The sequence below is a fragment of the Chinchilla lanigera genome, unplaced genomic scaffold (genome assembly GCF_000276665.1).
Source record: "Chinchilla lanigera isolate Chin_1 unplaced genomic scaffold, ChiLan1.0 scaffold00003, whole genome shotgun sequence".
Lineage (NCBI taxonomy): Eukaryota > Metazoa > Chordata > Mammalia > Rodentia > Chinchillidae > Chinchilla > Chinchilla lanigera.
Window position 1 is genome coordinate 36483570 of NW_004955404.1, and position 17120 is coordinate 36500689.

General features: G+C 32.7%; 1 protein-coding gene across 1 annotated transcript in view; it reads left to right on the forward strand.

Annotated features, from left to right (window-relative positions):
• Klhl1 (kelch-like family member 1) overlaps window positions 1-17120 on the forward strand; it is a 392040-nt gene that overhangs the window by 178708 nt on the left and 196212 nt on the right. The window lies entirely within an intron of this gene.

A 17120-nucleotide genomic window follows, 5' to 3' on the forward strand; every position in this document is an offset into this window, starting at 1 on the left:
CCTAAAGATATACCATAACACTTTATTAATCAATAATAGCAAAATTTTATCAATAGGCACAAGACTGAATAAATAGACATATGGTAGAATAAATGCTCATGCTCAATACTATCATTGTAAGCATTTGCTAAAGACAATAGGCATTTTAATTAGAGTTAAAGTGAAAAGAATATGAGGAGATTTCCAAAGGTATGGAAAGAAATGGACTTTAGTTTGGTTTCCAGTTCTATTTGAAAATATATCATTTGTTTATCACTGTTATAAAGTGATTTTTACATTTTTACTTCTAGTGTATGAACGAGAATTCATGATAGCCTAATGATCCTGTGATTACAGGCAACATGAAAATAGAAGACATTTTAGTTTGGCCACCATGAGTGTGCCAAAGTTCTAAATTAATTCAAAATGTGTACCTTTCTTTGTCATTTTGACATGGGGGTAAAAGCTAGAAGTTGCTTCGAACCAGATCTGGTGAATAAAGTATATGTGGACTCATTGTCATGTGTGTGTGAGTCTGTGAATCCATGGGAATGCACTCAGCAGCAGCATTCAACATATTTGGATCGCACTCTGTAAAGGCACTCATGAAAGAGGACTTCCAGAACTGCTTCAGAAAATGACAAAAAGAAGCGCATAAATTCATTTCACCTGCAGGAAATATTTCAAGAAGTATTAATGGCATGATGTCTTTTGCTATAATTCTTTTTAATTAGAAAAGAGCCTGAAGGTTTTTTTTTATCATATTTTATATTGTGGTTGAACTACAAAAGTTATGGACATTATTAGAAGTAGACACTGATTATTATGTATATAGACACTACAATTTTTTCATACAATTAGATATCTGTGTCTGTATCAACATTAAATATATAAATCTAAAATGTCTATGTTTTTAAATAATGAACCCTATCCTAAATCTAGTTCATATCTTTTTTATTTGATTTTTAATTGATACGCTAGCACAAAAATTGTACCTAATCCTGAGTGCTATGTGGTGTTTTAAAAATTCAAAATTTTCACAGATCCTATTTGGTACACTTGTATTATGGTCATTATTGCCTCACTAACTTCTATATTTTACATTTTTATAAATTTGATATACAAGTAGAAAAAATACAAATCAAGTATGGACCATAGTTACTATCTTCATTAGTTAAATTTGCTACTTTTTATATACTGACATAATATTTGTATATATAATCATATATTTCCTTTTTTAAGGAGACTGAGGCAAATTACATTTTCTGAAGTACATAGAATGATTACAGGGAAAGATATCATTAAACATTGAAAGCTGAAAATTTTCAACTATTCTCCCAAACTCTAAAACTTGTTTTTAAGTGGCCAGTGATGTCACCTGCATTTGAACAGCCTGCTGCAATATGTAAGAAGCCTGTAGAGATCTGTCATGGGTTAGTTGTCAGTGAACTAAAATATTACTTGGCACAGGAAAGAATATTATTTTGCTACAGCATTTAGAGTCAGAAGTGGACCACTTAATGAACCCACTCACATCAGAGTACATTGATATTTTTTCTTTCTTTACATTTGTAAGTGATGAATTAGACTCAGAATTATTATCTTACATTATTTTAAAAAGTCAGCAAGAGATGTAATCCAGCTTAATATAAATAAAACTTGGTAATAACTTGAGCCAAACAACCCTAGAATCTATAAATATCTCAAAGAAAATATTTGACTTCTGAGCCTGCACCATAGATACATGAATCATTGAAGCTTCAGCTTCCAGGCTAAAACTAGATAGATAGATGATTGATAGATAGGCAGATAGATAGATAGACAGATAGATAGATAGACAGACAGATAGATAGATAGATACATCAATAGATGCATAGATAGATAGATAGATAGATATCTTGTAAATCAACAAATTAAAAATGCATCAACACAAAAATCATCCTGAGAAAACAAGATAACACAAGCCAGCTATCATCCTTTCATTCCACAGTCTTGCTCAATACTAAAAAATTAGTGTAATTTACTTATTTTATTGAGGAAAGAACCTAACTTTAAGTACACGTAGTAAAAAAATCCTTTTGTTTTTAAATAAGCCAAAAAATCCCAGTATTGCTATACATAAAATGCATTATCTTCTAGCCCAATTATATTATTGATGTTTTAGTCAAAAGCTATTATAGTAAGATTTTACACAAATAGTATAATTTTTAACATTGGATAATATGGCCTGATTTACATGTTAATAACATCTTAAAATTTATTAATGTTCATTTAAAATTAGGAAAAAATATTACAACACCATAATTAAAGGAAAAACATGGTCAAAATCTTATTTTTTCATTTTGTTTTTTGATTTTGCCTTTTGTTGTTTGCTATTTAGTTTTTGTTTTTGAGACTGTTCCTAACCATGTAGTTCAGGCCAGCTCTGAGCTCATTAGGTAGCCCAGGCTGGCTTTAAACTCATGGCAATCCTCCTGATTTAGCCTTCCAAGAGCTGGGATTAGAGGAGTGTACCATCACACCTGGCAAAATCTTAACATAGATATTGGGTTAGTAAATATATAAATAGACTAAAGTACTCAATTTCACTTATTTGTTTACCTAGTTTGTTTTAAAATTTTCATTACATATTCTTGATCATTAAAAACATCTGAGATTTCAGTACCAACTTTGAAAGGAAAAAAATGTTAAAAAACAGCAAGAAATTGCACTAGAAACTGGACAACCTTACTTTTTAATAATGTTGATACAACTATGTGTCTTTTAGTACTTGAGAGTTGTCTCATCATTGTGAAACAATTCAAATTTGTTAGAGGTGATCAGTATAGTCTCTTGCGGTTCTCATTATTCTAAAATATCCTGTTAGATTTTAAATTCCATGATGCACAAATGCATTTCAAGAGAACGTTGATGTGTTCTATTTTATTACTAAGAAGTAAAACCTTATTGTCCTCCAAGAAGGGTGTATGGGCTGGGAACCGCAGAGTACAAGGTGATAGCTCTATTGTTGACAGCACCAAGATCTTGCACTGGCCCGTAAGCCCCACTGAGCATTATTTCCCAGGAGGAGAGAAGTGTTCCAAGGTAACTAACAGTCCATCAGGATCTCCAGCTGCTTTTTGACAACAATGGGGATCACAGTGAGGTGGCATGGTTGATGGCGAGGCCCAGAGGCAAGTTAGTGTCCCATACCTCTGGGAGGAGAGTTTTCAGAATTTCAAGATTGTGGTTATCTGTCTTAGGCTGGTGCAGGGTTGAATAGGGGAGGCAGACTGGCTTGGAGCCTTTAATTTGGAGAGGAGGTTTCTTCCTAGAGCAGCATGGGTCATTCTTGCACATAAAGGATTTCATGCTTGGAGCCTCCCAGGCTGCAAGTTTGTGCTTGGCAGAAGGGGTGAGAGGCAAGAGTCCCAGTTGCCTCGGTGATGGTAACTGTTTGACAGAGGGGACTTTTGAAGACAGAGAGTTCAGTTTCACTGTCTACCAGGAAAGCCATAGATTGGTCCCCAGTATGGATTTGGAAGATTCTGAGAGTCCGTATCATTTAATTTGGCTTACACTTTCCATCCCACTCATGCACATATTCATTCAGCGGGGACTCAGAGGTTAAATTTTCCAATCCCCGTCCCTCAGAGGTGGTCCTGACCAATGGAAGTTTATCAAGCTCTTCTTTTGCTTGAGAAGAGCAGGCCTGACAAATGGAGGTGCCCCTGTGGGTCTGGCAGGCAGGCAGACTGTATCCTCCCCTCTTTTGGGTCTGATATGAGCTGCTCAGCATAGATCCAGGAATCCTTTTCCAGAGCTCCAAGGGAACCTGAGAAATTGTGAGGGTGCACCTTCCCATCCAGACCTGGAGAGGTCCTTGCTCTGTCCATGAGGGCCGTGACCAGTCACCAAAAAGGTCATCATGGTTCATCCTCCCAAGCAATACACTAGATGCTACAGCAACAGAAACACCAAAATAACACCTAGGATTTGGAGACAGATTTATTTTACATCGACAGGTATTGATTGGGATCATTTCTGAAATATCAGACCCAAAGATCTAGGGGAGGGAGATGTGTTTAAGATGTTGCCGGGGAAGCACAGAGGCAGAGTACTTCACTATCTTTGATTGGTTCTTACAATATGCACCACAGTGACCAGCCATGCTTCACAGTGACCAGCTGTTTCTAAAAGACAAAAGTAACAGGAACTGTTACCTGAGCAACTAATGAACTGACTGGGGGCACTTTCTGCTACAATATACCCAATTGTACATTGTAAATTAGAAGCTAGAATGCAAGTATTAAGCATTTTTTTTGTATTAAGCATTATATCTTAGTATCTAAAGGTATATTTATAAGAATGCAATCAATTTATTACTTTATTGAACAAGTGTGTTCTCCAAAGATTAAAGCAACTTTTCAAAAACAGCTTTATACAAAGAGCTTGAGACAGCAGATATTGTGGCCGTAAGGAAAAATCATGTAGAAAAATGGTTGCAGCAGATGTCAGGTAGAAACCATATGTAAAGTACTTCTTTAAAAACATGAACCGTTTTGTGATACTGGCATGCTGCTACTGTTCTATTTCTTTGTTTCTCATTTACTACAGTTTTCAAGATAAAAAAAGGTAAAAACATGAACTGGAAGCTAGTAAAAGTTTTATTATATTTTTAATAAGATAGCTATAGTTACCTATAAACTTAGAGCAGGCATTCATCCTTTTCCACTTTTCCAGATTGTAGCCATCCTCTGTTGTTAGAAATATTGTTTTTTTTTTTTTTTTTTGGCACTGAATATCTTCTTTCCTGTGTTGTCAGGTTTTTCTTTGAGCTTACCTGGTCTAACTAAAATATTTCTCTTTCTTTTACTCTCCATTTCTATCCACTTCACAATACAATCTTCAGATTAGTATATTGATTAACAGTGTCAAAGAGGTAAAGGGCAGTATTCCAGTTTATATGACAGTAAGTCTTTTTAATAATGACAGAAAGGTCAAGTTCAGCTACAGATTATACTTCCAAGGGGTTTGGGAGCACTCAGGAATGAAAGTAGAGCTTTGTCTTTACTCACTGGTTCCTGCTCCTCTTCCAGCACTAACCTCTCAAAGCACACTGTCTAGGACAAAACAGGCTATCCACAGAGCCAGTCAAAAAGTCAGTTTATGCACTTTGTTCAATTTGGGTCTCAGGTGGAATCCTCATTTTAAAAGATACTATCTAATTTAAAAGAAAGACAAGCCTTTAGAGAATCTGGACTAATATACCTACTGTTTATTAGTTTATAGAAATTCATAAAGACAGAATTTTGTACGCAAAGAAAAGATAAGGGACCTTACATTTTTAAAAGCATGAAAATGGAGTACATTGCAACATATTGTCTACGCTTTTAAGTCACAGTAAGTCTACTTCTTTCCACCAAAAATTACCCCAGGTGATATTGGTAACTTGATTATTCCTGAAGAATTAAGAAATAAATTCTCAAAATGTTTCAGTAGCATTTCCAAATTGGATCACCTAATCTCAAATATTCTAAATGACAAATTACAACTTTTTTTATATTGACAATATTGCTATATGATGCAGGAAATTATCTAAATTGCCCATAATTTTTAAAATGTTGCTTCAGGATGTTGGTGCAAACTAGAAAAGAAAAGACTCAAATAAATATATATTGAGCATGTTGCACCTAAATTGTGATCTCTATCTCAGGAATAAGAAGACCTACAGAATGTTGAAATAAATTTTTACAGTTAAAGACAAAATTGATTACTGTGATACAAAGCAGTACAATTTTAACCATTAAGGTTTATCTTTTCCACAGGGTAGAAATCATTTACAATTACCAGTCTCTTACAAGTTGATATGTAATTTTATGGAGCTTATATTCTCATTATTAGAAAGGTAAATCACATAAAAGTGTATTTTCCCAGTAAATTGAATAAACTTTAATGTCAAATAATATCCCCACCTGACTTAAAATGATACCGCTTTCCATTTATTTTATTTATATGTGCTGCATAATATTTCTAGACACAGAGAGCAGCCCAGAAAGGACAAGGAATTATAAATTTACCACCATGCCTCATTGTGAAAAGTATTACTGTTGTCAAACGATGTTCTGTTTTACATGTGCTATTTTTACAATCATAAAGTACTACACAATAGGTAGTACTCCTAAAGTTAAAGAAAATAAAGCACAGAGACATTCCTTAAATCACACAGTCCCAGTAAAGAGAAATTAAAATACAAATTAAGTAAGTTTGTTTCAAAAATCTACTTTTTATGCCAGGAGTGGTGGCGCACACCTGTAATCCCAACACTCTGGAGGCTGAGGAAGGAGGATTGTTGGAAGTTTGACACCAGTTTGGGCTGCAAAGTGAGCTGAAATGCAGCCTAAAATTCAGAGTGAGACCCTGCCTCAAAACTACAAAAAAAAAAAAAAAAATAAAAAAAAAAAAAAAAAAATCCACTGTTTAAGTATTTCCTGTATTGGCTATTTTGTCTCTGTGTAAGCATCAAGCATATTTTCCTTCACTAACACTTCTTATATCTACATTCCTCCTTAGTTATTGTAGTTATTGTAGTGTAATTAACTGTAGTTATTGTAGTGTAATTAACTTCTTTCTAAGCAATATCTCCTAAAGTCATCTGAAAGAATAACAGAATAATGATGAATTTTGTTCAAAATTATCATTTGAAAATAGTAAGTGTAGATAAATGTTAAAAATGCATGTTAAGAATGAATTTTTGATTGATCTGTAATAAGCACTATTATACCGTGTGTTTTCTTCAACTCAAAACAAGTACCCTGGCATTTCCTTGCATGACAGATTGTTATGTAGCTACAAGTCTGAGGTAGACAGAACTTCCTTGTAGTTTGCCCTCAGACTCCACCAAGCTACAATAATGCTGTGACAAAATAAATCAGTGACGCAGAGATTAGAAATCCAACTACACTTCTCTCTCTTAATTTTGATCAGTCTAACAATTTCTTTTTGAGAGTCAGTCAGAGTGTAATTTGAGGAGAGAATTCATTACTTTTCTTCCTAACTTTTGCTGAATTTGACTTCTCATTCAAGAGTTTACAATCTTGTTAAATCTCTCTTTCTTGCCTGAAATATTGCATTAGCTCTGTATTCTGTCTCTAATAAAATACTTTATTATATGATATTTGATATTTATTTGTAATGTGTTCAAATATTTTATTTTAAACATTTGTTATATAATATTTGCAATTTAGCATATCAGTGTTCTAAAACTCAAATAATGTTTCATACACTTATTAAGAAACAGCATTTCACTACAGTTGCATCTCTGAATTCCTTGAGGTTCCAAGTCTCATCAGTGATATAAAATATCCTTTGAGGGTAGAAAGAATTCTACATTTGTACTATATTTTTGTTTTGATATGTTTGCTACATATCTACATCAGCATAAATGTGTTAGTTTTGCTTGTTTTTGACTTTATAGAATTTATATGAAATCCTGGTTCCCAGTTGAGATTAAATAGCATTTTATTTTTTATTTTTATTATATTATGTGATTACTATTCTGTAATCCAAATCTGATTATACCTATTACCACCTCAATATCATTTAGAGTTTTAAAAGTAAAAGAAAATGTTAGTGGATGGTCCTTTTAGAATCTAGTGCAAACCTACTTTTCTAATCCTATTTTCTTGCTATGCCACTATATGAGATACCTGTTGCTTCTGTGATTCTAGGATTCTTTTCCACTCCTACCAAGAATGCCTTATCTTTTTCCCTTGTATTATCTCAAAACTGTAATTTAAAATATAACATCCTAAGAAAATTACTCTCTTACTTTTGTACTGTCCTCCCAGAAAGCATTTTTCTAAAATTTTTATATAACATTGCTTGCACTGTTGCAGAATTTTTTAGTCTTATGGGTATTATTTTTAATTTCTTTCTGATATATATATATATCTACATCAGCATAAATGATGTAGATATATATAATGACATTGATTTTATATATATATAAAGTAGAGCCAAGTGATATGCAATACCTTTAACTTGAAAATCCATTGTTTTGTCTCATTAATCATACAAATTATTTACTTTTTGAGCCAGTGAATTCATAGGGAAAAGGGAATAAAATCACTTCCCTCAAGATTTAGAAAAGAAAAAAAATAGAAAGAGGGTTAGGATTTGAAGAAATCTTTTGAATATGACATGACCAAGCTTTATCAAAACACAGTAATTAAGAGAAATTTATATACTCTTGCGGCTTTATAAAATTCAGAAATAATTATGTTTCAATTAATAAACTAAGCCAATTTTCAGTCTTCATATAACAAAATTTACATAACATGCTCATTTGAAATACCAATGTCACTGCTAGGTAAGACTCAAATTAGCTGGAAAGAAACCCATTATTATACTCACAATGGTTGACAGGATTATGTCTGCATTAATAGATTTCCTACACAAGACATGCATTATAAATCATGGAGCAGACAACAGAAGTGACTTGACCTACTGTGTAACCTTATCGTATCAATTTCTCTTAGGTGTTTATCTTGTTTCTCTTTTACTGAAGGAAGAGGTTTTCATTTTATTCCAAAGAAAATGCTATTGTAATTGCAACCCTGGTTTAGTTTTTACTGGACCGAATTTCTTTGGGAAAAGAAATATGTGTCCCCTGCTACTTGGTCAGTAAAATGATTTGCATTTTAACATACAGAAGCTTCTTCATTTTATATGCCGAGTTGGTGCTGAAACAGCATTAGTCACTTAGTTGTTATGCAGAAATAGACTGTGTAGATACGCCAACACAGGATAAGGGCTAGCATTTATGACTGCTTGTGTGTGTGTGTATTTAATGTTCCTGTTTATTTCATGTGCAACCTTTACTTTACTGGTGTGTATGCATCACAACAATATTCATTAAACGTTTTGTGTAGGAGATAGCATGTGAACAAGTATCTTTGATCTTTGTTTTTCTCATGAGAACATCTGTGAATGAAAATTTCTGCTATTATCCTTTGTTCCTTGAAAATTTTAAGTATGAAAATGCATATCTGTTATAGTCTGTGTCTGGATGTCACCCCAAAGCCTCATTCAGTCACGGGATGGGCTTCTAGAGTTTATGATTGACTCCTGTTCCAATGCTGGGATTATGGGTGCAAGTGCTACACCTGCTCTGGGGTGCATAGTTTGCATACAGTGTAAGGATGGGAAAGAGGCTGCTTGTGGCTACTCCATATTTTGGTCTTGTTGCTTTTTCTGTGTTCCACCACCTTGAACACTGACCCTCTGCCATGTGCCACTCTGCCTTGGAGCCAGTCAAGTATGGGTTGAAACCTCCACAAACCATAAGCTAAATAAACATTTCCTTCCTTAATTCTGGGTATTGGGTATTTTGCCTCAGCAATGAGAGAAAAGTAAGTAAAATAATATCTATCTATATATCTATATAATCTATATCTATATTTATCTATATCTATATTTACATCCACCAGGTAAAGATTTTGCAGTTGTCATAAGTCTATATAAAATCCAGTATTTTCTAAGGATGTCAAAATTATCACCTTTTTCTTATATTTTTCATAGAACTCTTTCTTGAAAGACACATAAAAGAATAATCTTTCATCTACATTTGAGTTCAATAATTATAATAATCCACTGCTGAACATCTGAAGACATAAAAACAAAGTTACCGGTTGCAGTATAATTAACTAGATGTATAGGGCAAGTGCTAACTGGATATGTACCCATGTCTTCTCAATTCCTATCACAATAAATGTAGGCGAGTGATGTAAAGAACCAGCTGCTAATCTGGAGAAAGGGCAGGACAATGGAGAAATGAAGGCACTGCATTTACTATGCTCTTCCAGGCAAATTAGAGTAATGGAAGAAGAATAGCAAAAAAAAAAAAAAAAAAGCATACCAAACATTTCTAATGTATTGGTTTTCTTTTATAAGAAAGTATAATTTAAACCTGAAAATGAGATGGGACTACATAGGGAACAGAAAATCAATATCTGAAGACTCTTTCGGGAGGTGGCTTACAGAGAGCCCTTCCCAGTCCTCCTAACTACCCAGGAAGTTTATATTTGTAATACCATAGAAAGTTATTGGAATTCTAGCAAGTCAGTTCCAATCTACCACATCCAGTGCAACCCATGGCAAGAATAAAGACACTAAGACATATTTGTAGTTATGGGGAGGCAAGGGGTCCTAAGTCCAGCAATGATGATGGCTATCAGGAACAAAGGCCTATAACCAGGACTGAACCCAGATTTTATTCATTTGTGAAGAAGGGAGTGGCTTAAGGATGAGTGACTGTGAGAGTGGCAGGAAATACATGAGTGCCATGAGCTGGGGGTTGGGGACACAGGCCTGCCATCTCCAGAGACTACGATCAACACCTCAGCTAGACCAATATGCATTGCTTAAAGCCATTTGATGGGATAAGGAAAAGTCCTAGCCAGCTCTGTACCTATCAATACATGGAAATAGGGTCAGGCTCAGCCAGAACAGAGGCAATTGCTCCTCTTTTAAGGACAGTCACCTAGCAGGCCCTCCACAGCGGCTGATATTCACTGCAGGCTGCTCTAGCTTGCTGTGCAGAGATAGCTCAAGTTGAGTCTCCTCTTCTTTACCTAATTGTTAGGCCTCTGTGAAGAGCTGGTCATGCTAGTACAACTGGAACTGCCAGCTCTCTGGAAAGAAGTACGGTGGGATAAAGCCACTCAGAAAACATTAGTTTTAGGTATCCTTTCTATTCAAGCCCTTCAGAGCTGAATAATAAATCACACACTTCAGCAAAATCTGAAATTCTACTTTAAATTCTATGGACAGAATTCAAACCATGGCAGATACAAAATGAAATGATCCAGCAAAGAAAAATTCATATCAATTGTAGACACAAATAAAGTAAAATAAAAGCAAATAGCTTTCTTTCTTTTCTGTCAGATTTATGAAAGAATTGTAAAAATAAGGTAATGTGAAATGCCATATTTTAAGTATCATTTTTGAGAAGGTAAATTATAAAAGATGTTTGAGCTTACTCGTAAGTTTCATATCTACGAGATTCCTTACAAAATTGTCACAATTTTAAGAATGTGTGCTCTGGAGTATAGATATGAATACAGATGAATACACAATAAAATACACTTTAGCAATCTGTTTTACTCTTTCTTATATTGTAATTTTTGTATATTTTTTTAAAAAGAGAGAAAAATAACAAGGCAACAAAGACAAAAACAAAAGAACAGCTAAAAATTGGAATAGTACAATATGAAATATTATACCTGTGGATATTTTTACTCAAGAAATATTTATGTGTGTGTAAATCCATTTGGAATAAATCCTCTCTGCATTGAAAACTGTGCTTATTCTGCACAAGTTTATCCATAAAATAGAGGCAGTTAATGTTTCTTCTGGGATGAAATATGACAAGAAAGCAGCTAGCTTATAATTTTCTCTCCTCTGTCTTCCTCTCTCCCTTCCTCTCTCCGTTCAACATGCTATGCTCATTCCTCCTCTCCTGCTCATAAATACCAGTGTATTATTTTGATAAATAAGATATTTATTCACTTTACATATATAAATAGAATACATGAAATAAATATTGAGTTGTCATAATTTATATAAAAAACAATTAAGAACTAGAAAAACTATACACACACGATAGCTAAGATAACTGTACTACTAATTTCTATTAGTTCATTAAAAAGAATGCTTTGTGCTTACATTGTTTTTACTCAGTTTTGCACACCTATACCTTGTAATGTGAGCAACTACTCTGAAGATAACAATATGCAATCTTATAAACATTGTTTATTTTCTGTCATCTTATTTTGAAATTCTGTATCATTTTTACTGTTTTTTCTCTCTTTAAAATAAAATAACAGGATTTGCCTTAAAGAGATTAGTATTATCATTTAATAATGTCTGTTATTTCCAGTATATTAGTATTAAACCCTATTTTAAAATATATTCTGAATAAACAGAAAGTATAATATTCTGAGCTAATATCCTTTATTACTTTGGAAACTGACTTCTAACTAACTCAACTGTAATGAAAATGTGTGATTAGTGACCATTTTGTAATTGTGTAAATTATATGATATAGAAATATATATAATTAAAATGCAAATATATTATATATTTGATAATTTTTAATCAATGAATAAATCTCATATTTGAAGAAAACATTTTTCACATTTTTTCTCAAATTCTCTACACTCTAGGTAATAAACTACATAAATGTCCTTTTCCATTTATAGAATTTACTTTAAATGTTGCGTCAGGCAGTAGAAACAATAACTACCTCTTAACAAGGTTTAATTTCATTTCCTCTTTCAAAGCCTTTCCCATAATTTTCGGATTTAATTTGCTACACTAATATGGAGAATTAACTGGAAGCTTCAGTGTGCCATCCTCTTGGTTTGCTGAAAATGTTTCTCAGTGTTTTTCCAAGGCAACTCTATCTTCCTGCTGCTCACTAATTCAGCCCTCACCTACCCTAGTGTTTTGGCCACTGTTGTTGGCCACTTTGTTATTATTCTACAGTTCCTCCTGGAAATCAAAAATCCCAGGACAGTCAGTAATCATTCAAAAACTACACTGTAAGCCGAAACTTAACTTCTGGGTTTAAGCACTTATTTTTGAATCTCTGTTTCTAACAGTGACTTATACAATACAGTTTTATTTTTGCCACTGGGCGTATCTTCCAAGATGCCCATGTGGATTCCTCAAATCATCAATCATGCTGAGACCTGTGTATTCCTTGTTTTTTATGTATGTCCTGCAGCCATGCCAGTTAGTATCAGAGTTAGTCTCTTTTTTTTTTTTATATTCTCATACCTCTTTTACATCATGAGTCTTGTCCTTTGGGTTATTACTAAGTAATATAAGGATTATTTGAATGCATGAATGTGAAACTGTACCATGATAGTCTTTTGTTGATAATCACAATGATTATGAATTCACTCTTGGACAGGTGGCAAATACAGTTAGGATACATGGGACAAGAGGATGATTTCACCTTCAGTGGAGCAGTCTAGGGCACCTGGAGATTTCATCATTTTATCATGAACTACATGCAGTTTAAAAACTTACAAAATGGTGACATCTTGGATTTTCTATTTCGTATTTTTGGCCATAGTTGACTGTAATGGACACTGTGAAAAACAAACTGCTGTTACAGAAAAGACTACTGCATTTAGTGCATTGTAATTAGAAGCATTAGGCTTTGCAACAAATTGACTCCAATTTCTAACATTGTATATATTGGTTTCATCACCTTAAGGTACTTTAAGCTAACGAGTCATTGGCTAAAATAGATTTGTCTTTCTTCTTCATGCTCACCATCTCAGCGTATGCTGTGTATGAAAATTCTTATTTTGCACTGTCTTGGAAATTTCCCTTCATCTTCATTTTAATTCATTCTAATCTATCCTACATCTAGTGGAATCTTTGTAAAGTGAAGTTAATCAATACTCTAATTAGAACACTGGAATTTTGGGAATTGTCCTTTTATTCATTATAGTGTAAAACCCAATCCCTTACTGGTCCCCAAGGTCTTCTTCCACAATGCTCTATTTCACTTAATTACAATGATTTCCATTATCAGCATCCTCTACCCTCTCTGCTTTTCTCACATAATACATTGCTCATATTGCAATTAATTTTGTTATGTTGTATATTTCTACCTGTCTTTCATTTTTTAGCCACACATTCATGTAAGTGAAACTGTTATTCAGAATTGTCTGAAACTAAAAGTAAATTTGCATATAAACATAAAATATTGTTAATGTTGGAATACAAATTAACTACTTCACAGTTTTTTTTAAAAGAATGCAACTGCATTTTTAAAAGAGGGAAGACTAAATATCTTCTGTTTAGATCATTACCAAAAGTACTTGTCATTTTGAAAACTTGAAGTTTCTGTGGTAATGATGTTCATTTGAGGTGCCAATAAGCACATATTTGCAGTTTTTCTACTTTTGGTGAATCTATGTGTCTGTCGATCTGTCTGTCTATCTTTCTATCTATTTATCTATCTATGTCTATTTACTTTTTCTATCTATGCATTTAATATTTCAAAATGTCAAACAATTTAAAAAGTGAATATTCTAAATGGTGATTTAGAATTTTATGGGAAATATAATCTTCCAATAGGCTTCACTGTCAACTTTCTTATTGTGATGGTTTTTGTTTTAAGTGACATAATAATTAAGCAGACATATTATGAAGAAGTAGGTGATAAATATTGCAAAGATGTTTCATATTTCTGAAACTTAATGTGACATTTGGATAACAGATTGTATTATCAGTATGAAAATAAATATTTTGAAATGAACACAGAAAATAAATCCTTAGTGAATAACACAGATAATTTAGAAATATAGTAATTTTTGCCAAGAACTGAAAAAGCTCATTAACACAAACTGCAATTTAAATTAAATAAATCTTTCTGTTCTCTTGAGTATTATACTATTTTCAGTAAACTTGGTAAGATAGAGAAAGTTGTTAAAAGTATGCATAATAACTTTAGTCAAATGAATTTTCCTTATAGTTTAGAAAATATCATTTATAAAAATTAGGACAGAGATTTCATCTCTTTTGTCAGCATTCTAGTTCAGTTCCTCACGGAATGAATAGTTAAATGAATCATATTGAAAATAACTTTGCTTCCCAGACAAAGTAAAGACTATCAATACATAATGTTAAGACTAGTATGTGTTCTCATAGTTTAAAATATATTCCTTCTATAAAACTTACAAAATCTAAAACAAATAGACCTACAGAAAATTCGCACAAAATAGTTATGTGATAGTCATAAATTTAACATTAACTATATTTCATTTTAATCCTGTTTTTCTGCTTTATAAATTTAAGCCAAACCTTAATCATTTGGCTTTTGCAATGAGAAATAAAAACACAGAGATAATTGTCACACTTGCCTCTGTTGATGTAATTTAAAGGACTATTTTCCTTACCCCACTGAATAAAATCAAATTTAGAGACAGTCTCTCGTCAGATAAGTTTTAACTAATGAAAGTGCCCCCAGAAAAGAGTTTAGAAATACCTCAGTTCTATAATTAATATATCCAGTCTTGTTTAATGCTTATTGGTTGAATCCAGTTGAATTTAGGTAACTGCTTAATAAGAGCATAGTTCTCATGGGATATTCAGCAGAAAAGAAACCACATAGTATGTTTGCCTACTAAAAATTCACTGAGTGAGATCAGTTTGCTAATCAAGATCCTTATGCCAGTTAATTTTTAGTTCCCAGGGAAATGCTAGCACAGTAGATTAATCTAGGTCATCAACTGATTAGTGTGGTTATCCTGTTAAGTGTCTTCTGGGTTTCTGTGATAGTTTACAGTGTCTCTTGTGTAAATTTGTAAAATTGATTATGAACTGGATCTTTGGATTTAGATTGCCTGGGTTGCTAATATGACCACTTTAGAAAGTTGCTCAAGGTGAGAAACCTTATGTAACTCACTTTTGTCATCTATGAAATGGAATAATTATACTACTGAACTCACTAGACTATGACTATTGAATAATATATTTAAAAATATAAACTTAAGACATGAACTCACAGGTTTATCAGAGGTAGAAACATCTCAAATATCATGAATGAAAGGGAAAAAATCAGATTACCTTTTAATATTATCTACAAAGGATATCTAAGTAGTTCTAGTATTTGATCAATTATATATAAAGACAGTCTCCAACTTAATATTCACGGTAATGTAATTCATATGTGATTTTTAAAATTTAGTTCAAGATTAATGACTAATAATTTTAAAATTAAGAAGTGTAAATATTACTGCCATATTATCATCATGGTTGCTACATGGGTGTGGTCTCCATGCCACACTTATAAAACTCACATTCAGATCATATCCACAATGTATTGGATTAGGCAAATCCACTGATTGAAACTTCCAGTGAACATAACCTATACCAGTGATGGTGAATTTTTTAGAGCTTTCAATGATGCAAAAGGCCTACTGCCTTAGATTTGCCACCAATGATATCCAAACCTTGGAACTGAACTACTTCCGGTAGTTTTTTCTAAGGGTTCTATGTAGTTCAGAAGTAGGAAATAAATCATATTTACTCCACATGGAAGGAATACAGGAACAAAAAGCTTGAAGTATTGTTTAAATTTTTCAGGATAATTGTCAGTTTTGCTTTCTGTGATTAATACACCAAGACATTCCATTATTTCAGAGATGACAAGTATGCAAATCAAAGAAAACAGATAAAGTACAAACCATTGGCGGTAAATCTTCCAAGGGAATTCATCAAATCATGGAATTGTTGGTACAAATCTAATATAGTTCAATAGATTTCATTTAGTTAGAGACAATATAATTTAATGATTATGTGTTAATTTTGGAGCCACAAAGCTTATCTTTGATTCCCTTCTCAAACAACTACTACTGGAGTAAACTTGAAGAACTTAATTAAATTTTTGTGCTGGAGTTTTCATAAATAGTAAATGTGAATCACTGAACAGGCTTGAACTTGTATTGAACAATTGTAAGAAACATAAGTGTGAAGTATAAGTTGACAATTTTCTAAATGAAGTTGTGCCTTAATATACAGCCAATGATCAATGGAAATAAAATGCAAAAAAACTTATTTCAATCCAGTGAAAAGATAATTTAGTAGTTACATTCATCTAAATATGGCTTTTTAATAGGAAGGACAGATTTACTGGATCATTAATGACAGTGAAGAGGGATTTACACACTAGAAATCTACCTGGAAAAAATAGACATTTCTGATGAAAGCATAATTCTATAATCTTCAAATGAGAGTATTTATAATGGCAACTTGAGCTTCTTCCTAATAATACCTTGGTTGAAACTCATGAAATTTAACTGTGTAACTGTCAGGAATTCTTTTACTTTCATATTTCCTGATTTCAGCAAGTTTAAACTTCTAACCTTCATATACTTTTCTCATTAGATAGTGAATATCAAACTATTTTCATTAATCTGTTCTAAGACCTCTTTGTGCCCTAGAAAATGAAATACCTGTCCTTTGCATGTTAATATAATCCTCTATATTCATTAATTTTCATTTATTAAAGTTAAACCAAAATGGTATATATTGATCCTTTTACTAGGCTTTTTGAAATACTTATAGAGTTCGTACAC